Source organism: Paroedura picta, chromosome 12 (assembly GCF_049243985.1).
Source record: "Paroedura picta isolate Pp20150507F chromosome 12, Ppicta_v3.0, whole genome shotgun sequence".
Classification (NCBI taxonomy): Eukaryota; Metazoa; Chordata; class Lepidosauria; order Squamata; family Gekkonidae; genus Paroedura; species Paroedura picta.
In genome coordinates, this window is record NC_135380.1 from 999,416 (window position 1) to 1,025,885 (window position 26,470).

Consider the following 26,470-nt stretch of genomic DNA (forward strand, 5'->3'; position numbering starts at 1 on the left):
CTGCTGGTAATCTTCCTTGGAGGTTCAATTGCTCTCATCCAGCTCCATTGAGTAGGCAGAGGAGGCTATGATCCCGGGATCCGTCTGTCACCAGGATTACAAATGGGCAGTGACACGGGGCCCAGGCAGCATCCTGCTCATTACGGCGTTTCTTTTGTCCTCTCCTGCGAGGGCTGAGGAGGGACCAGGGGAAATGCCTGGTTCTCCGTGGCAAGGCAGTGGCCGGTCCTTCCCCTGGCTGGGAGGTGCCAGGGAGGGGAGAGCTCCTCCTTGGCCAGGGTGCAAAAGGAGGTCTCTTGGCAGCTCACCCCATTCAAGGCCGAGGCCGGAAGGGGAGGGTCCTCTGGATGGATGGATTCAGCGTCGGGGCACATTTTGGGCAGTCTGGTTCTCCCAGGGCACTTGCCCTTGTGTAGGCAGAACTGGAGGAGACTTAACTGGAGGGAGGAGGTTCAAAGGCATCCAGTGAGCCCCCGAAGATGCTTAATCTGGTTTGGGAAATGAAGTTTGAAGGTCCGATTTGTCACATTTGATTGCTTCTCCAAATATCCAATCCTGGATCAACCATGGCAAAAAAGAAGAAGGAGAAGAAGGAGAAGGAGAAGAAGAAGAAGAAGCTATTTTAGTGTTTTCCAAATGTTCTAGCCAGATAGTCTTCACTTCCGTGGTATCTGTCCCAAATTTGTACTGCATTTAACTGTGGCTCTTCTATTTATCCCCTTAACATGGTGAGGGGGTTTGTGCCTGTAAGTGGAGCTCAAAGCAGCTCCTTCAGGGGTCTGTTCAAGGGGGCATGGACTTGACAACGGAGACACCCCACTGAGCTGCAGCCCCCCCCTTTCAGGGCTCCACAGAAGACACTGGCTGGTGCTGGCAAGGAGGGGATGGAAGAACCCACAAAGGGCGCAAGAAGCAGCAGCAGCCATCCTGGAAGGTGACCCTGGTGGGCGGGCCATCTTTCACAGGCAACGGCAGTGCCACTCCACTCACCCTGGTTGGTACTGCGCAGAAGGAGGCCGTGGCAAACCACCTCCGACCTTTGCCTACCCCGAAAGCCCCCTGATGAGTCAGTCCAAAAGAGCAAGGCCCCAGAGGAGCGGACTGACTCAGTCCAGGAAGCGGTGAGGGCCCTCCACTGCAAGACCCAAGCAAGTCTCTTTAGGGCGGCTGTCGTGAAGGACTTGAACTCCTAGGGTAGATTCCTCCAGGCAAGCTACTTCCACAGGCCTTAGCGCAAGGGTTGCCAAATCCTCGTGACTGCTGGGCCATGAGTACAGCCTTCTACCGGGTCTGGCTCTTGAGCCATCAAGGTCAGCTTTGTCCACTCAGGCCAGTGGTGGCTGCCGGGGCCTTTCCTTCCCCCTGGTCCCTTTGGCAGGAAAATGAGGGACTGAACCTGGGGCCTTCTGCATGCCTGGCAGCGGCTCTGCCCCAGGGTCTGGCACAAACAAGCTACGGACTCCTTCCTCCAACCAGCTCCCAGCCAGCCTAAACTCTCCCTGGGTCTAGACCACACTAGTGGTCTGTATTTGGCAGATGCCCACCAGAAGGCACCATGGCCTTGATCCTAGAAGGAACTTTTCTGGTCATTCTCAGCTGGCCCCCAGTGAGAGCAGGCCAGTGAGATCCAGGCAATGACAGAGCTGTATCTTCTCCAAAACAACTTCCCCCAAAGTTTCCCACTTTGCTTTGGTTCTGGGTGCGAAAGGTGAAGTCTTGGATTCATGTCCTTGTGGCAAGTGCAGAGGCAGTCTTGCTCAGCTGAGCTCCACTTACAGTTGCATGTTGCGATGCCTGCTGCCCTCCCAGCCCGTCTTCAGGTTGTGTCTTTCCCAGTGTGGTCCCTTTCCAGTTGCCCCCTGGATGCCTGAAGATGTGGAAACAGGAAGCATTTCCTCAACAAGCTCTTTGTGTCACGGGAGCAGTTAGGATCTCCCTTCTGTCTACAGCACAAGCTCCACACAAAGGCGAGAGCCAGCCAAATGTATAATTCATTTCTTGGCAGTTGCTGCGTCTTGTCTCGTTTCCTTCGAGGGTTCTTTTTGTACAAGTTCTCTCAGCGTGCCCCTCTTTCTCTTTTGCTCACTGATGAATCCTTCTGTGTTTCTTGGATTTAACTGTGAAGTGTCTCTCCTTGTACTAAAAGTCCCTCTTGGACTCTTGTTCCTGCTCCCCCGATCTTTTGCAATCCAAACCCTCTCTCTTTGTTATCCCAGGAATCCTCTAGGGCCCGGGAGTTCTTCCTTTTGAGAAATAAAATAAATAATGAAATGCCATATGCTTCTCTCTCCTCTTTCATCTCAAAGAAACGGCTGGTGACTTGGAGTCCCTGATGGTCTCGCACTCTCATCTCTGCAAAGGGGAGTTGGCAGCCGGGGTCTTCCACTGACAGAGAAAAGAAGTGGCTTGAGTCAGTCGAGCAGCTGGAGGATCTGTCGTCCAGAACCCTGCTGAGAGAGTGGACTGGCAGGAGGCTACTTAGCTACTCCTCCCCTCCCAGCTCGAATTCCACGCAGGGACAGGCAGCGTCAAGCGCTCTGTGGCTGCACACCTCATTCTCAACATGGGCAAATGAGTGGCTACGTAAATCCAGAGACTGTGGCCACACTCTGCGGCTGAGTCCTTAGAAATCCAATAATAATAATAAGCGCTGGGTTTTTTACCCAACCTCTGGCTGGCTCACTGTGCTAGTCTCAGGTTTCAGCACTCTGCTGGAAGGAAGCATAGATGAGCTGACAGGAAGGCAGGGAGAATTAGTATCCAAAACCAAATGCCAAGGGGACAGACAGAATGCAAGGACAGAGAGTCCAGTGTCTCAAGGATTTGTTCAGGCAGTCCAAGGGCACTGGCAAAAACTAGCAGGTCACAGGTAACTGCAAAGTTGCATCCACAACCCAGCACCTGACATGGTGCCTTTTAGACTGGAGCACTAGCCTGCATTGCTTAATTGGCTCAGGTAAGCCAAGTAGTCTAACAAGACAGGGAGCTGCAGCTGGAGGCTGGGCAGTGGAATGAGGAGCTTCTGCAACCACTTTGGAGTCTGAGCCATGGTTTGTCTGCAGCTCCATTCCCTTCTGCTGGTCTCTGCCTGCTGAACATCTGACTGAGCTAAGTTCTCATCCAGCTGAGGCTCAGGTGAAGCTGGGAGCTGCTGGCAAGGTTCTTCCTCTAAGGAGTCCTCCCTAACAGGATCTGGGCTTGCAAGGAATTTGAATGACTCACCCAGTCTGGCAGCTTGCTGCAGTGCAACAGCCCCCTCCCCCCGAAAGCCACTGTAGCGTGGTGCTTAGCATTTCAGACTAGGTTTGGGGAGACTCAGAATTTGAATCTCCACTCAGCTGTGAAAGTTCACTGAGTGGTCTTGAGCCAGTCTGACCTGCATCACAGGGTTGTTGGGATCATAAAATGAAAGGGAGAAATTGAGGCAGAGTGCTTTGGAACAGAACAGGCAGTTATCTAGGACTCTTTCTCTCTTTCTATTCAAAGTTGTTTCTCTTCTAAATAAAACTATTTTATTCTTTTAAGCAGCTTGGTGCTTTGTACCTCCTTGCATATTTAAACACTGCCAACATAAACAGCTTTAAAAGAGGATTAGATATATTTATGGTGGATAAATCCGTCGGTTGCTACTAACCCTGGTGACTGAGGGGAACCACCACATTCTAAATCCCAGAGCCAGGGGGAAGGCCTTGGCTTCCGTGTCCTGTGGCTGGCCCTCCAGAGGCACTGGTTAGCCACTGCGTGAAACAGGATGCTGGTCTGATCCAGCAGGGCTCTTCCTAGGCTCTTATGAGAGGCTGTCTGGGACTGAGGAAGAGGGAATAAATAATTTCAGCAGGGCAGGAGGTTAACGACCTGGCAGAAGTAGGAGGATGACTTGGCCAGTAGGATGTCAGCCTCCAGGTTGGGTCTGGAGACCTCCTGGACCAGCAGCTGTGCTCCAGACCAGAGAGACCTTTTCCCACGGAGGACACAGAAGCTTTGGAGCAGGAAATCGTTGAGCTTAAGCCCCACTGAATTCCCTCCCCCAACCTGCAAGAATTTCCCTGGCTGGAGATGGCATCCCCAGTCCCCCCACAGAGAGGTTTCCGTGGGAGCCACAAGAGAAGGCCGAGGGAGGGGGCCTGGGACTTTCTCCTGGGACTCTCTCACTGTGGCTTATGGTGTGCCGTGCAGCACCATTCACGCCTGGGCCCCGTTAGCCATATGGTTCTGTCCCCTCTGAGCCGACTGACCACCCTCCCAGGCCCAGAGACTTCCAGCCATGGCTCCAGAAGTGAGGCCGGGGGCCAGGGCAGTGTCGGTTTAATTGGTGTGGGATATTGTCGCAGCCCCAGGAGACCAAAGGCAGCCTCTGCAGCTGAATGGCTCCAGTCCGCTCGGCCTCCTTGGCATCTCGCTGCTCCTGCGCTGGGCGGTGGGGAGGGAGGCTGCCAGGTGTTGCCATAGTGACCAATGAGGATTACTGCAATGCTCAAGCAACGGAGGGAGGCCCCACTGAGTCCATGGGGCAGGGGGGGGTGCACAGATTAAACTGGGGCGCAGGAGCACAAAATGCACGGGCAGCCCTTCGCTGGCATGTTTGGCCGGCTGTGCCACGGCTCGGTGGCTCAGAGCAAGCGTGGGCTGCTGGGGAGGTGCGAGAGCTGGGGTGCCCTTGCCAGCGGGGAGCGGGGCCTTCTTGGGGCCATCTCAGCCTTGGTCTTCAGCTTCTAGTGTCCTGGCAGAGCCGAGGCAGTTGTGAGTGCAGGGGGAGAGCAGGCCAGCACACTAGGGGCCTGGATCTGTGGGTGGTTACCAATCCCCAGGTCGTACCTGGAGATCTCCTGCTTTAACAACTGATCTTCAGGTGACCAAGATCTGCTCCCCTGGAGAAAAGGGCTGCTTTGGAGTGGGAGTGGGGGGGGGGGCTCAGTGTCTTCCCTCACTGAGGTCTCCTCCTTCCTCAAGACTCACTCTCTGGGCTGCTTCATCTCCCAGTGCCCCCCCCCACCTCCCGCCGGCCCCTGAGCAGGGATGGAAGCCTCCCTCCCTCCGCCTGCACAAGCGGCACTGTCCGTAGCCATGGAGACTGGAGATTTTAAGCTGTCATCAGATGGATCGTGGAGATATACATGTTGATTTCATTGATAGGTTTTTGATATCTATAAACCACCCCACGTGTGCCCCTGCTGCGGAGGACGCTAGTCAGCACCTTTCCAGTTAAGTGAATGGTGTTCAAATGTGGCGCATCTTCACGGGCTCCCTGTGAGCAGTTCAAAGGGTCCAGGTGCCTGGATCAGTCTGCTCTGGATGAGGGAGCCCCAGAGGACTTCTGGTGTCTGCGTCCGGCCAGCTGGATTTCCAAACACATAACTGGAGAATAAGTGGACATAGGAGGACCCCTGCCGGGGGGGGGGGGGGAAGAGAGAGAGAGAGAGAGAGAGAGAGAGAGAGAGAGAGAGAGAGAGAGAGAGAGAGCCTGCCTCCCCTTCCTCAGACTTCTCTCTCCAGCAAGACTGCCTCACCTTCTCTCAGGAAGTGGCCGTGCCCACAAAAGCTCATCCCTTGAAAAAACTCTGCTGGTCTTAAAGGTGCCCCTGGATGTTTTCCTGCTGCTTCAGACCAACAGGGCTCCCCACCTGCATGCACCTTTTGACGGCCATGTCTCAGCCTGTGCTGCAATTAAGTGAGCAGGAGGAAGCATGCCTGGGCCACTGGCACCCATCTCTGACACAGCCGCACGAACAGCCCTCCCTCGGGTGACTCTCCAGGTAGCAGGAAGAGTCTTGCTTTCCTGTGGGAGACCCAAGAGGGGTCTCTGCGCTTGCCAATGTAGGGAGATAAAAGGGGCTCGTGATGTGTCATTTCAGAATCCCCCCAGCCTCCTCTCACCCCCTCCCCCTTGATATAAGTGTTCGCACTTCTGAGTGGTTAAAGGCAGGCTTTGCTTGTGATGCGTATAAATTTAATTTGCAAAATGAAAAGATCACTTTCTCCTGTAGCTTCCACTGGAGCCCAATTGCCTAAGCCTTTTAGGGTTTAAGTCTAATTAACTGCGTTCCACAGCTTATTTCAAGAAAAGAATGGAGGCATTAAAATTGTAAAATCTATTTTTTAAAAGTAAATCTTTTCAGGGCAAAATTAATGTTGCCATCTCCCCCCGGCCTTCTCGGCAATACATCTCTTGTCTTTGAATTTCAAACACCCACTTCCACAAACATGAAATTATTCATTAGGCCATCTAGGAAAGGGATAAATAAGTGTCTCTTCTCATATAAGATCTCCCGTTCTTCATTGAGCCAGAGACGGGCTTTATTTCTCCGGAGAAGAAAGAGCTAATCAGACCTTGTAATGCAGACAGGTAAGCAAGACTCGTTGTGGGGGAGGCAAGCAGGCAAATTAAGACTTCAGGGAACCACAGACAGAAGAGCAGGGATTCAGCGGGGGTGGGGGGAGGACCCCTAAGTGCCCTTTGGTGTTGAAGGAGAAGAAGAAGAAGAAGAGCTGACTCTTATATACTGCTTTTCTCTACCCGAAGGAGGCTCAAAGTGGCTTACAGTCGCCTTCCCTTTCCTCTCCCCACAACAGACACCCTGTGGGGTGGGTGAGGCTGAGAGAGCTCTCAGATTCCTGCTCGGTCAGAACAGCTTTATCAGTGCCCTGGAGAGCCCAAGGTCACCCAGATGGCTGCATGTGGGGGAGGAGTGGGGAATCGAACCCGGCATGCCAGATTAGAAGTCCGTTCTCCTAACTACTACACCCAGCTGGCTCACCAAGGGAAGCCCATGCATGAAGCACAGAAGTGCCAAAGGGCACATGAAGCACAGCAGACCAGACACAGAGAGGGACTGGCCAGTGATATCCCTGAAATGGGATTTGGACTCATGGGGGGGGATATACAGATGTGAACATAATGCAATTTAACAGAGATAAATATAAGGTTTTGCATCTGGGTAGTAAAATGCTATGCACATTTACTGGATGGGGGATTCTCTTCTGGGTAGCAGCTTGTGTGAACGGGATCCTGGGGTTGGGGGGGGGAGTGCCAATTGGACTGGAGTGGCCAGTGTGATGCGGCAGCAAAGAAAGCAAATACTAGGGTAGGACCACTATACGGCCCAGACCGGGCCCCACTGAGTGCTGTTTCCCATTCTGGAAGGCATTTCCTAGACGGACACAGAGACGGTGTGGTGGGGAGGGGAGGGGCAGGCATGGTGAGGGCTTTGGAGGCCCAGCCTGACGCAGGAAGCCCCTGGGACTGGGGAAGTCCAACCTGGAGAAGAGGAGCTTGGGGGGTGTTGGGGGTGGTGGTTACTCTTGGTCAGGATTTGAAGGGAGGAGGGGACAGAAAGGCAGAGCTTCCAACAGGTGCTCACTATGACCTGTTTATAGGAGCTCGGAATGACTAGCATGTGCTAAATCTCCAACGTGTGGATTTTAGCATGTGCGGATGGAGATGTTGTAGAGCATCAAAAACGGGCAAGTGGATGACATCTAAATGTAACAAACAGCAGCATCTGGATGGCTGGAAATGCATAATTCAGAGGCCTTCTGTGGATCACTCTGCTGATTAGTTAGAGGGGAGGGTCTGCGATGCTAAGGGGGGTGGGGAGCCTGTGCCTCCTTCTGCAGCATGGCCTTCAGCCTGCCAGGGGAAGGGCAGAGGGGGCACAAAGTAGGGCCACAAACGAAGGCATTGAGTGAACAGTGCACAAATGCTGGCCAAATGAGACACGGTCCCATCCTGGGAGAACAGCGTGTGGGGCAGTAGTTAAAAGGGTCTAACTAGCATCTGAGAGCCCCATGTTCAAATCCCCACTCATGCTATGGAAACTCCCTGGATGAGCTGGAGCCAGTGACCCTCTCCCAGCCTAACTCACCTCACAGGGCTGTTGTGAGGATAAAATGGAGAGGGGGGGGGTCAAAGTGAATAAATAAATCAGAGGGGATTGAATTATGGAATCCTAGAGTGGGAAGGGGCCATCCAGGCTATCTAGTCCCACCCCCTGCTCAGTGCAGGATCAGCCTCCAGCATCCAGGAGAAGGATCTGTCCAGCCAGTGAAGGGGAGCTCCCCACCTCCTCAGGCAGCCCATCCCACAGCTGAACTACTCTGTGAACATTGTTATCTTGATATCTAGCTGATATCCTTCTCTGTGTAGTTTAAACCCATTACTGGGAGTCCTCTCCTCTGCTGCCCACAGGAACCGCTCCCTGCCCTCCTCCAAGAGGCAACCTTTCCAATATTTGAGGAGAGCCAGCCAGTCCCCTCTCAGCCTCCTCTTCTCCAGTCCCTCTTCTTCCCAAGTCCCTCAGCCTTTTCTTAGAGGGCTTGGTCCCTGGGCCCCAGATCTTCCTCACTGCCCTCCTTTGCCCCCTCTCTGCCCACTTGGCTCTTCCTGTCCTGTCCAGTGGCTTCTCTGTCAGCAGTTCAGGCAGGAGAATGAGCGGACTCCCGGTGACAATTTGCCTGGGCAACCTGCTTCCTTGCTTTTCCTCTCTTCTGACTCCCGTCTGGACCACCCCACCCGCTCTTCCAGTATCTTTGACCATCCTGTGAACTAGCAAGAAATGCCTCACCAAAGGAATCGCAGCTGGAATTTACAGGCCTTCTGCCTTTTGAATGTAGCTCCTTTATTGTTCATTGTTCTGTTGTTAGACTCATTTACTCACGTTAAAGTCGAGTCCACCCTAAGGAGATGTGCTGCACCGCTGCTTTGGCTCTCCTCTCTGCCTGCTCTTCCTCTGGAGCTCAGCTGAGTCACCTGGAGTTCTTCTTGCCCGTCTTCCTTCACTAGCCTGGGAGAAAGCCTGGGAGCCTTCCTTCAGGTGGGGCGCTAGCAGAGGCCTCTCGGCCTCCCTAACCCCATTGGCTCCCACCCCAAGTCGTCTCTTTCCACCGAGGGCTTCTTCTCCCCGCCGGCCGCGGCTGTCTTCTGTCTCAGGGACAGGCAGAGTGATCGTTCCCATGAATGAGCAGCGGAAGCAGGAATGCCAATTCTCCCGGAGCATAATGTGCAATTAGAGTATCAAGGCTGCGACCTTGTCAGGCAGGGATTGGAGATTTATGGCGCCAAAGGGAAAGGGAGCGGGTCCAACACGGCACAACGGTTCTCACGAGAGCACGGGTCACACACTTTGTGCAAATTAAAGGAGGCCCTTCAGATCAGGATCATCTTGGTGTGCTGGATTTATGATGGAAAATGTAAAAATGCTGCAATAAGTGAACGGGGTGAAGGAGCAGGCGGTAAATCACAGGCCAGGAAGAATGGGGGTGCCCAGATACCAAGGCCTGGACCGCCAAGGGAAGAGCCGCCCTCCAGGCTCAAAGCAGAAGGGGAATAATGGGAGGGCTGAGAAGGGCGCATCCCCAGAGCTTGGCCAGGAAGAGCTGTGCTATGTGGGGAGTAGGTGTTGAGGGTGTTAGCATGGCCCAGAGTCTGGGCTGGGGTGAAGGGAAAATAGTCCTCTTCCCTTTGGATGCTTCTTCACCTGCTTTCTCCTCACCTCCCCCCCACACTTCCTTCCTTCCTTCCTTCCTTCCTTCCTTCCTTCCTTCCTTCCTTCCTTCCTTCCTTCCTTCCTTCCTTCCTTCCTTCCTTCCTTCCTTCCTTCCTTCCTTCCTTCCTTCCTTCCTTCCTTCCTTCCCTTCCCTTCCCTTCCCTTCCCTTCCCTTCCCTTCCCTTCCCTCTAAACACTCAAGGCAAGCTTATGATCTTGAAATAAAAATACCAAACAGAATTGCAGGACACCAGTGCTTCAGGACTGACACTGCAATACATGACAGACTGATTTAAAGTGAATATCTCTTTGTAGAACATTAACAGGCACAATCAGTCTTTTAAAAGTGCGGCTATGATGGTTGCTAACTGATGCTTGTAAAAACCAGCCAACCAACCATGAACAAGGAATGGTGCTGGGCTGCTAGACCGATCTCTGGCGTGACCTCAGTGGGAAGGCTGCGTACAGTTCTGATCACTCTGCCTCCAAAAGGAATTGCAGAGCTGGAGGAAATGCCCAGGAGGGCAGCCAAGGTGATGTGGGGGCTGGAGCCCCTCCCCTAGGAGGAAGGGCTGAAGTGTCTGGGGCTTTTCAAGTGACACAAGAGATGATGTGGTGGGGGGGGCATGGTAGATGTTGATAAAATTAGGCATGGGGTTGAAGGAACCAGCCCAGGGCCAGTAGCTAATTTATTAAAACCCCCAGAGAAAACCTACAGAGTGACATTTAGTTTTAAAGTCAAGCTTGCGGCTCATAGTGAACCAGGGTGAAAAGGCCGATTTACTTCGTAAAGAAATTGGGGTCTGCAGGCTGTTTTACTAGAAAAGATGCTGAAGTTAGCCAGCAGCAAGCAGTAAATTGTTGTTGAAACAACGAAGAAGAGTTAAAAAGGAAATGTTTACAAGAAGGGTCTGTCTGTGGCTCAGCGAGAATTTCCCTGTTTCTGAGCTGAAAGCAAAACAATGTTGTAAAGTGCCTTTTGGAAGGCAGAAGAGTCCTTGGCTTTATAGAGTTAATTTATCTACGGCTCGCTTCCCCTGAAGCTATCTAGCTCATTCAGCTATCCTCAGATGTAAAGGATATATCTCACAAAATACAAGCCCTCCCATTCTATGTTCGGGTCAGCACCCTGCTGCCAAGGAAAGGCCCAGTTTTCTGGAGGCAAAAAGCTAGTCCCTGTTTCTCATCCTTGCTGGCTGTTTTGCAGTCAGCCACGTGTCCTTGAGGTGGGCTAGCGGCATCCTGTTTCCAGCTGGACTGCCAAAAGGCTCGATTCGCCTGCTTGCAAAAGTTCACCTATCATGCTGAAGGGGGGTTTCTGACTGAAAGCCTAATACGGATAAGCGTCTATTGATAGGCAAGTGTCAGAAGGGTCATTCCCTTGGTGACATCCTTTGTAACAAAAAGGTCTAAAAGCCGGATGCACGTAGCCCAGGGGCTTCTGCTGCTGCTGCTGATCTTGGACCTCATACCCGTGAGCAGGCAGACCAGTTGTTTGCTTGATCAAATAAACAAAGCTGTCTTATTTCAACCTAGATTCATGGATGAGAAGTCTTTCAATGGCTACTAGTTGTGGTCACTGAGGGGAACCTCCACATTCAGAGGCACTCAATCTCTGAATCCCAGAGCCAGGAGACAACATCTGGGGAAAGCCTCAGCCTCTCTGCCCTGTGGTTGGCTGTCCAGACACTGGTTGGCCACCCTGTGAGACAAGATGCTGGACTAGATGGACCCCTGGTTTGATCCTGCAGGGCTTTTCTTACATGAAAATGCATAACGAGAACTTAACAAGAAATTAAACACAACATGTCATCCTGGCTTAAACTGAGACATTAACTTCCTTAGCCACTCCGGTCTCTAAGTGCTCTGCAAGACCCCGTCTTGGCTGCTCCTAACCTGTGTTTTCGGACTTTAATATCAGTTGGTTTTCGCTTTAGACTGCTTTCCCCCTTAGTTGTTATTTATCCTACATCACTTTGCTTTATCTGTTTCTGAACTTTCTCATCCTCATTATGTGTATCTGCTTATCTGACTAATTTGTGATCAGCTTCCCCTCTAGCCCTTGCCCTTACTGAGAGAATCCCCCCCCCCCACCTCAGGAGAAGTCCCCCGAGGATCCCTGCTTGGCAGCTGGAGAAGTGAAGCTGGAGAAGTGAACTCGCTGCAGTTCAGGCGAAGACCCCTGTTGCTGGTTGGTCGCGTAGGCCCTAGACTCGTGCATGGTTTCATGCTCACTGAAAACGGTTCCAAGGGTCAAAGTCAGACTTTGAAGGTGGGATTTGGTCACAGGGAGAAGGCCTCACTTGCAGGGATGTCTGAGCAAAGGAAATGCATTTTAAAATACATGGGCTGAACATGTATCACAGTGGAAGGGAAACCTCCAGGTGATGACTGAGCAGAGTACCTTTTCTGTTCCTGGCAGATGGTTTTCCTGGCATACAATTAATATTGCGAGGAGAGAATTCCTTCTGCTGAGTCAGCATTTCCCACTAAACCAGCTGGCTCTCAGCAGCTCCTGTTCCCTCTCCGTCCAGCAGAGGGCGGCTGCGTCACACACCTGCTCTGCCACTCAACTTGATTGGCAGGCTTCTCTTGGCTTTTTTTTGGGGGGGGGGGAGTCACTTTAGGTCAGGGCTCTGAGTGCAAGGGCAATTTTGGAAGAGGCCATAAGCCTTGCAAGTACATGGTGTGGCCATGCCACACACACACCATTTCTCATGTGCAAATATTTGCTCTCTGGTAACATTGTTGCTTCCTGACCCTGGCCACCTTTTCTCCTCTCCAAGTCACAACAGATGAAGACCTTGCCAAGGAAAGGAAAGGAATGATTTACAGTGGCCTTATCCATTAAATCTCAGAGTCAACATTGCTGGAGACTCCTGCTTGGCTATGAGATCAAAAACAACCCACAGAGGGCCGGGCAGAGCCAGCAGCCAAGGACGGGTGCCGTGCAGGGCCTCTGGAACCAGAAGGGAGCCCCCCTCACCTCACCTGAGGACACCTCCGAGACAAGAGGCTAGCAGCCCGCATCACCCTGCACTGCGGGAGGGGAAAAAACAGCGAAATGGCCAGGGAGGCATGCACTGGTGGTCAAGAGGGGTGGGGGGAGAGGAGCTACATTTGCTTGGCAAAATTGGTGTAATTTGGCAGTTTGCATGCTTTGCCTTTGTCTGGGGCATATGGGCAGACTCACTTACTCGAGTCACCTGACTACATTGCACCATGGGCTTCCGATGGCCCTCTCTGCAAGGGAAATGGGCCTTTAGAATAGCCATGAAGCCGGGGCATGAGGTTTAGGCCTATGGAAATTATTCTTTTCCCAGTTCTGTCCAGTACTGTTGTTGTCCCTGACCGCGTGGGGACTCATTCTGGTAGTGAAAAGCAGGTATCAAGCCCAACTCTTCTCCTCTTCTTCCCCCTCCTCCTTCCGAGTCGACACACCAAGGCACCCTTGTTCTGGTTCTCTTGACCAATGCCTGGCATTTCTCTGGGTTTTAACAGGGAAGGAAATCCTGCATTGTTAATTGCTTGAGTTCCGGAATTTCAGCAGCCAAAGAGCTTGCGATGTAGGAAAACCCTAACCTTGCCTTGAACGGGACTCCCTGGGGCAGGAGGGAGGAAGCAAGGGAGCCATGCAGCGGAAGGCCCCAGGTGTTCGGCGGGACTTGGTCCCTTTTCATTTTTGAGAGGTGAGGGCTGGCGAACAGCTGAGGTCAAGGTCCCCTGCTGCTCCATGAAATGTTTAAAACGGACAACGCAGGGCCAGCTCTTCCTGGGCTGGCTGACCTCTCTGGGGGCAGAGCCTTCTGAGCCAGGCAGCCAGAAAGTCCTTGCCAGGGGGCTGGGCCAGTGGGCACTGGACTCCTGGCTGCGATGCTTGGCTGGTTCTGTGTTTGGCTGTCGTCAGTGGGGCATGAGAAAGCTTTGGGACAATCTGGAAGCCTCCCTGGCTATGCCTGGGCCCACGCATCTGCCAAGCAGGGGACTGCTGCCCGCTGGCCCAGTGGAGAAACATGGAAGACTCCCAAAACTCTGAGAGAGAACTTTTAGTGACCCTCAAACTCTCAAAGGACTTGGGTCAACCTGAAATGGCGATCTGGGGGTTTAATTTCTGCTTAGGTGGCGGCCATGTGCCTAGAGCAGAGGTAGTCAACCTGTAGTCCTCCAGATGTCCATGGACTACAATTCCCATGAGCCCCTGCCAGCAAACGCCTAGAGGGAAAAGACATGCGGCCACATTGTGACCATCGTTGATGTGGCCAGGGTTGTACTCTCACTGTCCTGGTTCATAGCCCCTCTGTTTATGGAGGGCTTATACCTTTTATTTTTTGCTGCCATGTTGTTATTGCTGTATTTTTTGTAATTGTTGGGTTTTAATGGGGATTTTACCGGGGCCTTATTGTATTGGTTTGCTGTGTGACCTGCCATGAGCCGGCTTGCTGGGAGTGGCGAGTAACAAATTGAAAAAATAATCATGAAATAATACTAGGGCCCTGCCAGGGGTGTGAGTTTGAGGTCCACCCATATCTCAGCCCTCTGGGACCCCCACAGCGGCAACGTCCCGTTCCTCCCAGGGGGCAGGAGCACACCCCGTGTTCAGGCAACCTTCAGGCTCCACCAGGGGTTCCGGGGCTGGGTCATTCCGGTGCATCCCTGCCCCACTGGGCTGCTAGGAAACCTGCCCCTCACCACCAGGAAAGCAAAAGGACCAGCAGCAAATGAGGGAAATGCGGGCCTTTCACAAAGCCAGCCTATTCATCAGCCATTTTTATGGATAATTATGGTAACAATAATAGTAATAGCACACAATAAAGAAAAGGCATAAATGGTTAATTGACAGTGAAGGAAGAGCCACTAATAACAACAGCCATAAGCAGAGCAGGCAGGCTTAGATTAGTGAGCAATTATGGACTCACATCCTGTAAAATTTGGGCGGTTGGTCAAAGATTCCAAAAGCCTGTTCTGGCCTATTCTGAACTTTCCACTTAGATTTCCCAAGGAATTCTGGGCAGGGAGGCCACCTGCTTGTGAGTCTGTTGTGCACGATGGATTGGGCTGGGCTGAGGTTCCAAGATCTTATGATACCCTTCTTAAAACTAGTATTTTAAAATTATTTTACCAAAATATTTGATTAGGAATTTAGCAGCTTTGGGGACTGCTTTGTGATCAAACATTTCCAATAATGCTGTGGACACTTCTAATGGGAGTCTTATATTCTGTCATACTTCGTATAAGAATTCAGAGTTGTGAAATTTTGAGGCAGTGACACCAACCATTTAAAAGGGAACTGACCCCCCCCCCCAGCCTTTTCAATACAAATATATGCATTTGGGCCAAACGTCATCTGATTTTGGAGGTGTCCGATACCTTCTGTTCATAATCTGACATGACAATTCTTTAATGTGCAAGGAGATGAGCAAAATGAATACGTTTTACGCATAAGTGCCAATTCTTGCTTGCTATGAGTTACGCTAATCTCTTTTGCCCGTTTCAAATGGTCTGTGGGGTATTCATTCCAAACAAGATCTACCACATTCTTACAGAGCATGGAAATGATATTTTAATTCTCCCGTTGCTTATCAGAGATCTATTTTTCAAAGAGAGTTAATGGCCTATAGAGAGACTGTTTTTACAACCAAAGTTTGAAATAAATGCTGTATCTGGAGATACTGAAACCAGAATATGTGTCCTCGTGTCTTGCTAGATCTTGAAGTTTAGTTTTTTCTTTAAATAATTTTTGGCTAAACATCCAGAAGAAGTTCCTGACAGTTAAGTGCGGTTCCTCAGTGGAACAGGCTTCCTTGGGAGGTGGTGAGTTTTCTGTTTTGAAAGTGTTTAAGCAGAGGCTGGACAGAAACGCTGTGGGACATCTGAAAAATGACACAGGACGTGGGGAAAATGCCCCCAAAATGTGGGGTTGTCCCGCCAAAGGCGGAATATCTGGCCATCTTACTCTTGTGGCCCTTCCTTGGTTCTTGGGATTTGTACTGGAGAAAAAGTTTTGCCAATAAATGTTTCCACTAGTGAAATACCATGGACAATTGACCTCCATTGATCCCATAAAACTAAAAGCTAGAAGCATATATGGATTAAATTTTATTTTAGTAGATCTATTAAGTGATGCCATCCAAGTTATTTCTGCAAGGAAATATGGAGATGAAAAATCTATTTGCACCCATTTATTTGATCTATTTGCACCCATTGATTTAAGTTTAAAGGTTCTACATATTAAAAGATATTATGAAACTGTGATGCCTCACAATAAAGTTGCAAGCTGGGGAGGTTCAGAGCTTCTTTCACAACAGAGTATCTTAAGATTTTTAATGAGGGGGCCCCAGGTAGGCGTGTCCACAGCCATCGTCTGCACCCTTGTCCCACTCCTGCGTTTCTTGAAGTCTGAAGAATGTTTCAGGGGCTTCTCAACAGCACAAAAGTTGAGAGAGGCCGGGGTAGACGATACTGGCCCTGAAGAACCAAGGATGCGATTCTGCATAACACAAGTTCGTGTGCAGGTTTTTGACTGAATAAATTTGATTAACATTGCCTGCTATTCTTTAAACATTTTATGGGGAATTTTTATTATAGGCATTGGAAAGCAGAACAAGAATTTAGAGAATATAATTTTTAATAACTGGATTGTTGCTATAATAAGTTATATTTAACTCAGTCTTTAACAGTCTTCAAGACCAGAGGCTGATTAAATTTCACAAATTAATTGTTACCTTCTGACCCAAACACCTCCATGATTTCCATATCCATTTCAAATTAAAACTTTTTGGGGATAAATTTCTTGACTTCTTGAGAAATGTGGATGGGTCTAATCTCTGATTTATTAGAATTTATTTTGAAGCCCTACAAGAGACTTATTTTGTCCCAGGATTTTCGTAATAACTGACAAGGAGGATTTACACTGTGAAAGAACTAGTACTATGTCATGGGCCAATTTTGTGTTGTAGTTTAATTAATGTTACACCTTTCATTTTATCAATGAGCCTAATAGCTTCTGCTAGTGGTTTCATTGATAAAATGGATTAAAAGGATGATGGGGGACAATCCTTGCTGGATGCCTCAGTTTCAAAATTTTCAGATTTAGAATTGCTTTGCTTTATCTGGGCAGTTGGTGTCCAACAGGGAATACCCACAGAAAGCCCTCCCCAAACCCATATGTTCCAAAAGGGATCTGAGGAAGATTCTCTCTCCAGGTGATCAAATGCCTTCTCAGCATCGTGAGAAAATAATGGCTTGTAAATTACTCTTTTGACAGCTGTGTATAATGTTCAGGGTCCTGTGGAGAGTATCAGCTATTTGTGTGCAACAAAGGCTATTTGATCACAATTAACATAACAATGGATCATTTCACTTAGCCTAGATGCCATAAGGACTGTAAATATCTTGCCATCTTGGATTAGCAAGGAGAGAGGACAGCATGAGGCTACTGGTGCAGAGTCATTACCCTATTTTAGGGGTAATAGCAATGCTGGATTCTCATGAGTTTCAGGAATCCTGCCTTTCTACACAGCTAGAGTACGTGCACTAGAGGTGGGTCACATCAATCCTTAGATTATCATGTGGAAATCCATCTCCCCTCTAGGTTTTATTACCTTTAAATTATCTTTATAATTTCCTCTAGGGAAACTTGTGCATCAAGTTTCTCCATATGTTCAAGAGAAAATCATTTTTAATACATGTATCTAGGAAACGTTTGGGTTGGTGTAAAATTTGGTGTCCACAAAGTATGTAAATAATGAGTGTGCAAAAATCTCAACAATATCCCTACTGTGGTTTTTTCAGCAATTTTTCTAACTCTCCACATGTATTTTGAAGCTCTTTGGACTAGCAGGCTGCTAGCTTTTGTACCTTTCCCCAGTATTTTGCTTGTAGTATAAAATATTCTTTTTGTATTTTGTGTCTTTCTATCAATTCTAGGTTTTGGCACCCTCTTGTTAACTTTTGAAATGTTGTTACCTCCAAATTTGTTATGGTTAGTTTCCAAAGATTTTAATATTTAACAAGATTTCTGCTTTTGCCTTTTCTCTGTTCTCATGGTAGGAAGCAACAGAAATAAGTCTGCCACTGAGGTTCACTTGATGAACACCCCAAACAATTTCTCAGGCTCTATGGCGGATGCTCAGTTTTTCATTTTAAGGTCCAGATTATGGACACACCACTACAGAAACTAAACAACTCAATGGACATGATGACATTGACAGTGAAAGCGCATTATGAGCCTTCAACACATCCTTGTTTCCTTTGGGTACTTCAGCTGGCTGGTGAATACCCTGGTTTTTAGGGAGAATTCTTTTCTCCAGTCAAAAGGCTCATGCTTGCCCTTGAGTTGGGTCAAGCTCGGGCTTAATGGAAACTTGGAGAATAAGTTGTGGAGGGAATAAAAGTCTCAGTGTGTCTTTTCCCACCCTGTTCCCCAAGGCTGAACACCTTAGTCCAATAACCTTCAGAAGGTAAATTAGAAACACCTAAGTCAGAAACTGAGCAATCAGTTTTCTTTATATCAGTTAGCTCACACTTTCTAGTTCTTAGTTAAGGCTTTTCAATTGTTAAGGTGTTTAAATTGAGAGGTTTCTTTGCTGTATTTATTCCCAAACCACATTAAAAAAAAATCACTTTATCCCCTGGACTCCTGCCTGTCCCATCACTTTTCCCTTCTGGGATGAACCAGCCTCCCATTGCCTTGTGAGGAATCTGAAGTTCTTTCTCCCATTCACTTATCTGCTTAGGAAACACACCTCTTTTCTAACAAGGCAGAACCTGTCGTTCCCAAATTTTCACTGCCAAACAACTGCTCTGGTTGACCAGACTCTGTGTGGAATAGCTCTCCCTAGAAAACTCCGCTGCCTCACTAGAGCTTCTCCTCAGAGGAGTTCCTCAGCTAAGGCTCTGTCGGAAGCAGACTGCTCTGTCTTCTCCGCCCCCACAGCCAGGATATGAGCTCCCACCCAGCTGAGGCTCCTGTTGCAGCCTAATGAGGCTTTTTAACCCTTCCCTTGCTGCTCCTGTCCTTTCAGCTCTTGCAGCCTCATTTGCTAAGTGCTGCCTTTCAAGGGCAGGGCACCTCCCCCCTTGCTGCTTTCAAAATCTTCCTTTTAGGTCTGTTTGGTGTAGCTCCAGCTAATGTTTCTAAAGTATCTTTTTCTGACACACCTGGAAATGCACTCTTGAGGCAGAGTTAGGCAAAAGTGGAGAGTGGTGGCCTCAGATAAGACTCATTTTAGGGGGGCTCCAAACCAGATACTTCAGAAATATTATTAGTTGGAGCTACACCAAACAGATTTTTCTTTGCCACCCAGAAAGCCCTTAGTTTCTGTTCTTATGCAAGAGAGTATCTCACACAAAATACTGACCACTGAGGAAGACCCCTGTGGGTTGGAACACGTTTGGTCTGTCTTGTCTTGTGCAGTTAGAGATGTGTTGTTTTTGATACATTATTGGTGCACTTCACTTAATAAATATTAGATATGATTTTTTAATATTGCTTTGCAGCTCAACTTTTGGGTTCCTGACCAGAGTGCGGTGGTTTAGAGCACCTGCCCCTCCTCCCAGGCAGACAGGTGACCTTGGGCCAGTCCCAGTTCTCTCAGGGCTCTCTCAGCCTCTCCTCCCTCCCAGGGTGTCTGTTGTGGGGAGAGGAAGGGAAGGCGATTGGAAGCCACTTTGGGACTCCTTCAGGTAGTATAAATCCCAGATCTTCTCTCCTTTTTCAGTGGCAGATGTTTTTTTTCAGTGGCAGATGTTGTAGTAACTGAGGGTGGCAGGGAACCACTAATGCAAATCTGTACATGCTCAGTCACCCTCCCCCCCAATATCATGCAAGCTTGAGCTGTTTGGATGCCAACAAACGGTGTGTTGAGCATTTAGCTCTCATGAAACTCTCTGGTCTCTTAGGGGCTCCTGGACGTGAATCTAACTGTTCGGTTGCAGGGCCCTCGGAAATAATCAGTTCCAAGTTTTTCATAAGCTGAAATGTGACAAACATTTGGGCTCTAGCAGCCCTTAATTAAAAATTGGGGGCTCTAATTAATGGTCTTTCATACCTGGAGACTATTCTAATCCACTGACATTTTTGGCCTCCTGTGCTGCCGTGGGCTGCCCAAGGGAACGGACATGGAGTTTGCACGTAGCGGGCCGAGAGGAGCAGTCTGCATGGCAGGGCTGGCGGGCAGGAAGTCCCCTTGGAAAAAGCCTGCCTACCGTGCTCCTTCCGGGGAGAAGCCCCATTGGTAGGTCCCAGTTCTTACGGGGACAACAGGAAGGTGGATTACAGAAAGCGACACGCTCTGTCCAGCAATCTTTCCTCTCAGGGTTGTGGCTCCTAAAACATCTAGCCTCGAGACTGCCAGCCGCTAGACACGATCCGGGCAAGAAGAACCTCACACAGACACACACCGAGGAAACACGCCCCCCTTCTTTCTACAGGGGCAAAAGGATCTTTAAAGGCCACTCACTTCATTCCCTTTCACAAATATTACACTTATTTCTATTCCTTTTTATGTCATTTTGGAAAATGTACAGGGTTTTTTTTTACATGATTAAAGGGAACTAATTAATTGAAGGAGTTACACATTTATTACTAATGATATATAATTGCTCTCCTGCTGCGTTTCTCCAGTGGGGATGCAACCTTGAGAAGCAATGACTTCATGGAAAGGCTTGCGAGAGAGAACGGAGCAGAAGGCCCCACAGTGCCTGGGGCAGCCCCCCCCAAGCCCTCCCACAGGATGGAGGAACCTCTCCTTTGGCCCCGCCTTTGCTGGCTCCTGACCCTACGCGGGAGAGCAGGGGGCAAATGAGGCTTAAGTCCCCTCCCCTCGAGCGTGTTTGGCTTCCCTCCCTCTGCTTCCAGCCACTTTCGGTCCCAGCTTTTATGACTGGACAGTGGATTCAGGAGTCCAGCTCCCAACCACACTTCTGTTTGGTGTTATTCCAAAGACACCAACGATGGACCAGAGGGTTTGATTAGCTAAACGGGCAGCTTTGAAAACTTTCTCTCCCAAAGGGTCACAACTCAACAAATCCTCCATATAACAACAGAAAGGCCTCTGACTACAAGTCTGTATGCAAACAGCAGGGGGAGAAAGTCCTCAGGAGCCCCACAGCTCCAGCCATGGCTGCCAGGGCGGGCCCAGGAGCAGGGGCAGTCTTGAGGCTTCAGGGCCCAGGAAGGGGCAGCAGAAGGCCTCCGCAGACACCACCAAGCTGAGTAAGAGTCACCACGACCACCATGTGGCGTTTCTGGCTGATTCTGTTTGGCACGAAACACAAACTTTTCCGCAGCGCCCATCCTACGTGCAGGCAGACTTCTGCAGCTCTTCCCTTGAGGATCCTGAGCTCTCCCTCCTGGCATTTCCATTGCTCATGATTTCCTCTGTAATTTTGACTCTTGGGGCCCTTCTCTTCTGCCTCTGCTCTCCATCCGACAATCAGGCCTTCGCTCAATCAGTCCACAGCAATCAGTGGCTGTAATGGAGGCTGAATGCCTAATGTCGGGACATTTCCCTGCTGGGGGCCCCACCCTGGGAGTGTTGTTCCTGTGAGCCGTGTGATAAACAGGAGGGCCAAAGTGAGGGTGTCCCCCGCCCCCAGCAGATCTCATTGGGAAAGTTAATGGGGTGTTTCTGGAGTAATTAGAATGATTTAAGTAGCCTGCTAACGAAGTTCTGCAGATAAGAGGCCACATCTCTTGCGCTCCGTGTCTGTCATCTTTGTGCAAGAAGAATGGGCAGAGGAAGTAATGAAGGGGAACCCATCCCCGGCGAGAAGATCTGCAGTGAGATTGAGTGGGAATTAATTTTTCAGAGCCAGCGTTTCTGCAGGGCTGCCTCCTGGTGCTGTCGGCAGGTGGCTGAAAGAAACCGCACTCCTCGGGCTCCACAGGGCCTGGTCCCAACTCGTGGGCCTTCCCAGGGCTCTGGAGGAGCGGGAGGTGGTGTCCAGTGACTGGGGCATTTGTAATTCTGCATTAGGGCATCTCACTTGCAGGCCTGAAGCCTGAAGCTGCCCGATCCTGGAATCGACCCTGAGTCCACCAAGGCTATCCAGACTGGCAGCAGCTCTCCAAGGTTTCAGGTGGAGGACGTTGACAGCATCTCCTGCCTGATCCCTTCCACGGAAGAGGCTGCGAGGTTGAAGGGACCTTCAGAATGCCAAGGAAAGGCTCTGCCCCTGAGCCCAGCCCCACGCAGAAGGCCCTCCGCTCCGCTCTGGACATCTCCTGGAGGTTGGTGCTGGGAAAGACCTTTCTCCGCCCCAGAACCTGGAGCGCATTAGCCAACCAGAGGGCCGCAGCCAACGCCACATTCATGCTCTGGGAGGCTTTGGGAGGGTGTTAGGCAAGATCCGTGGAGGAAAGCCCAGAAGCCCCAGAACAGAACTGGAGCTGACGCAAATTTGCTCATCCAAATTCTCCTCTGCAGGTTTTGATGTCAAATATTTTCCAGATATGCCTTGAATTCTACTGCATTTGTTGAATATTCACTGAATATTTGGTATCTGTAGTTGACAGCCGATATTATTAGGTGTTCAGTACTGGAAATGTGACGGCACTGAATGGTGGGCTGGCAACGGCCTGCACATCTCAGCCTTTGCCACAGTTAACATGTAATGGCATTTAGCACCTGACAGGGCGGGATGGATGAGACGCAGCCGGGCCCCGTCTTTGACAGCTGACAGGCGATGGCATTGTGCATTTGATGCCTGCCAAGACAATCACAAGGTGCCCGAAGATCAGAGCACTCCCACTTCCAGTGTGGATCAGAACGTCGCTTTTCCAATCCACAGGCTTGGCTGAGTTGTGAACTTCCACCCGGAACTTTTCAGAGCTTCCCCCTTTCACAGTGAAAGCGGGACTGTGCCGGTGACATCTCATGCCTGGACTGCTGCCCCCCTCCATCCCCCCACCCCCCACTCAGGGCGCTCCTTGGCCTGCCACATTCATTCACTCTCCTGACTGATTTAAAAGTCAGGAAGTCTTTTTTTAAATGGTGCATTGAGAACCTGGTTGTCCTACGGGGAGCGGGGGGGGGGCATGCTAGAGGTCTATGAAGTGCCACGGGGCATGGAGGGCACGGGCAGGGAGAAGCTCTTGCTGCCTCCTCCCTGGGGTCATCCACTGCGGCTGAAGACTGGGGGGTCAGGATGGACCCAAGGAAGTTGTCCTTTAGCCAGTGTATAGTTACTCCGTGGAACTCACTGCAGTGGGATGCAGTCATGGATGCCAACTTGGAAAGCTTTAAAAGGGCCCTGGACAAATTCATGGAGGAAGGGACTGCAGTGGCTGCTAAGTGTTAGGGATGTCCACTCCCTCCCGCCCCAGGGGCCACAGCTGCAGTCCAGTGCTGGGGAGCTTGGGTGGGAGGATGCTGTTGAGAGGCAGCGGGTGTCATGGTTAAGAGAAGGGGCTTCTCATCTGGGGAACTGGGTTCAATTCCCCAATCTTCCTCCAGTTGGGTGACCTTGGGCCAGTCCCAGTTCTCTCAGAGCTCTCTCTCAACCTCACCTACCTCACAGGGTCTCTGTTGGGGAGTGAGGAAGGGTAGGTAATTGTAAAGTGCTTTGGGACTATTTTCATATTAAAAAGCAGGGTACAAAAAGCCGTCTCTCCTCCTCCTCCTCCTCCTCCTCCTCCTCCGCCTCCTCCTCCTCCTCCTCCTCAGATGTGGAGGGGTTACCTCTGGAGAGCTTCAACTGCAGGAATGCAGAACAGAGGCCAAGCAGAGGCTGTGGCTGGCCAATCAAGGAGCCTGTGAAAGCCCAGAGGTGAAGCGGGCCCCGTCTGCACATTCTGTATCTTTGCCCCCCCCTGCTCTGTTTGGGATGTGCCACGCAGGAGCATTGGCGATGCAGCCCTCCGGAGCGGTGGCACTGGCGAGGACAGATGTGCCGCTGTCTCCTTTCCCTGAGATAAGACCATGTAAAATTCAATTGTCTTCAAAGAAAATTCGAGATCAAAGCACTTGCTGGAGGATTTTTATTTTGCAAACTGATTTCAGAACTCTTTCCAGAGCTGCCTGTGGCCCAGCAAGAGCCCCACACGGCCCTGAGCGGTGCCAGCCATCCCTGCCCACTGCCCTCCCCAGCGCCTCTCCAGCTGCAGCACCTGGAACATCTGCCTGTATTTGGGCCCTGGGCAATGAGCTTGCCATGGCAACCGCTTCCGCTGTCCTCACAGCCGCCTGGGTCTGCTCACTGCTCTGACAGGCAGGATTTAATCCAGGCCTTGGACAGCCAAGGCAAAGCAAGGGCCCAAGGCCTCCTCTGCACACGGCTCTGTCAGAGCCAATCCGGAAATGGTTGGTCCGCTTTGCCCTCCTGGCTGGTTCCTCTGGAGCCCCTGGGATGGGGGCTCACAGGGACACGCGTTGCTGCTGCACTTGCTGTTAGGCAGGGGACATTTGCAGCTGGGGCTGGCCCCGCGGCGTCTTCTTGTGACCCCTCCGCAATTCTTGGGCTCTGGGGTTCAGATGTGGGCCCAGGAACATTCTGCACCTTTGAGCCCCAGGAGGGTTCTAGCTGATCCAGAGCCCACTTTGCCCCAAGCAGAGGACAGGACTGGCCCATAAGGGGCAGACCAGGAGCCCCGGCCAGACCATTCCAGGAGGCCTCCACCTCCCACGGGAGACAGCCCAGGACTCTCCGGTGCTGGATATGGGGGTGGGCGGGGGTCAGGGTGGGCAGGCATCTCTCTCCCCTAGACTTGCCAGCTCTGGGTTGGGAAATACCCGGAGACTGTGGGGGGGGGGGGAGCCAGGAGTGGGCGGGATTTGGGGTGGGGAGGGGCCTCCAGGGAGTCCCCCCTCCACAGCAGTCCTTTTCTCTGGGGGGGGGGACTGATCTCTGTTGCCTGGAGGTGAGCTGTAAATAGGGGGGATCCCTGGGCCCCCCTGGCATGCCTACTGCCCCCCTCCCAGTCTGTGGGGTGCTTCCAGGGCCCCTAAGATGCAAGCCTTCCTTCTGGGGCCTCCTCTCTAGCTTCCTGCTGGAGTCTTTGAAATTAAGAATCAATCCAATTATTCAGGCCCATAAACAACATCATAAAAATAACATCAATTTGTGCCAAAAGGTGCTGTATTAATGTGCCGAAATAATGATGTGCTTTTACAACACAAACTTACAATCAATCTTGCTTTTAGCGCAGCCCAACAGCAGGCGGAGAAGGATCAATTCCCAGCCTTGATGGAGGTGGCCTGGATTTGGGGGCCAATTTTGGCAGCTGTTTAAAGGCGGGGCTTTGTTCCCTCCTCTGGATGCCGGGCAGGACTTTGCTGAGAAGGGGCTCTGACCGACCGTGTGGCCCCTTCCCACGTCACAGAGCGGCTCTTCTCCTCCGAGACTGAGGTTTGGGATTCCCATGGCCAACCTGTCAAGAGGGAACCTAGCTCTTCCGCCATGATGGGTTTGAGGATTTTGGGGGGCTAATAGGGTTGCCAGCCTTCAGGTGGGGCCTGGAAATTTCCCGGAATTACAGCAGATCACTGGGTGACAGAGATAAATTCCCCTGGAGATGTTTTTATACCCCATGTGGTGTGGTGGCCTCTAATCTGGAGAGCCTGGTTTGATTCCCCACTTCTCCATCCAGATGAAGCCTGGTGGGTGACCTTGGGTGAGTCACAGTTCTCTTAGAGCTCTCTCAGCCCCACCTTCCTCACAAGGTGTCCTGAGTCTCCTTAGGGTAGAGAAAAGTGGGGTATAAAAACTAACTCTTTTTCTTTTTCTAACTGAACAGGCTTCCTCGGGAGGTGGTAGGTTCTCCATCTCTGGAAATCTTTAAACAGAGGGCTCAGCGTCTGGCCCCTTGACACTGGATGCCCACAAAAACCCTTGTGAGAAACCATGTGCCGAACTGGAGCATCAGCCCCTCTCAGGCAGTCCGGTCTACTCAGACAGGCAGCGGCATCCAGGGTCCCAGGCAGGGGCCTTTCCTCCTGACGCCTGCCTGGTCCCTAAACTGGGGATGCTGCCGGGGATTGGCCTGGAACCTTCTGCCTGCCATGCAGAGGCCCTGTCCCTGAGCCGAGGCCCCTGCCCCCATTGGCTTCCGTCTATCAATTTTGGGTGCAAGCCGGCCTCTGCCTGGCAGCCGCAGAAACCTGGCAAGGAGGAGCCCACTTCCGCCAGCTGCCCTCCATGCGCTCCGCCCAGTGGCCGCAGTGGTCTGGCAGGGGTGGCTTCTGCCGTTGGGCTCCCAGCCCTTCCAGTCACATTTTACAGCATTTCATAAATACTGAATGGCGACGTATTTACACACTCGGTGACCAGGGTTCATAAACAGCAAAGAGGAGCACTCTTCCCCCAGAGTCATCTTCCCAGATAAATTCCAGTCGGTGGTGTTTGGCCAAAGTCAACTCGAGGGGAAGGAAGCTCTCCCGGATGGACGGACGGACGGACGGACGGCCTCAGCTTCCTCCGCAGAGCCTGGAGCCAGCGGCCGAGGCCCACGGAGTTAATGGGGTCTGCTGGAAAGGTTACAACTTTAATAGCGGATCCTGGGGAGGAATCTTCCCTGAACGTTGACGGAAATGTTTATTCAGTGCCTGCAGAAAGGGCAGGGGAAGCCCCCCTGGGGAAGCTGCCTTTTCAACTGAGCTGATGCCAGAGGGTCTCCTTCCGAGCAGAGGCACAGACCCTTTGAAACGCTGCACCCCTTTGAGGGAGGATGGCTGGGTTGGGGGGGGGGCTTCTTTGCACGTGAAAATATAATTCAGAGAGCGAAGTTGTTCTTCGACAGGGAGGGGGGCTGTGGGTCTTTTCAACAAGTGTTCTCCAGTTTGGGTTTATCAAGGGCTTCCTGCAATGTGACATTTTCGTCATGACATTTTAGAAATCACACAGAGGGAAGCAGCCCTAAGAGGCCTCCAAAGTGCGGCTCTTTGTAATGTTGAAAGAACCAGATGTGTGGAGAAGAAGGAACCCTCCTGGGCGGGCCTCTTCCGTCATGCGTGAGGCTCTGCTCTGCCTCCGAACACGCCAGCCTGGAG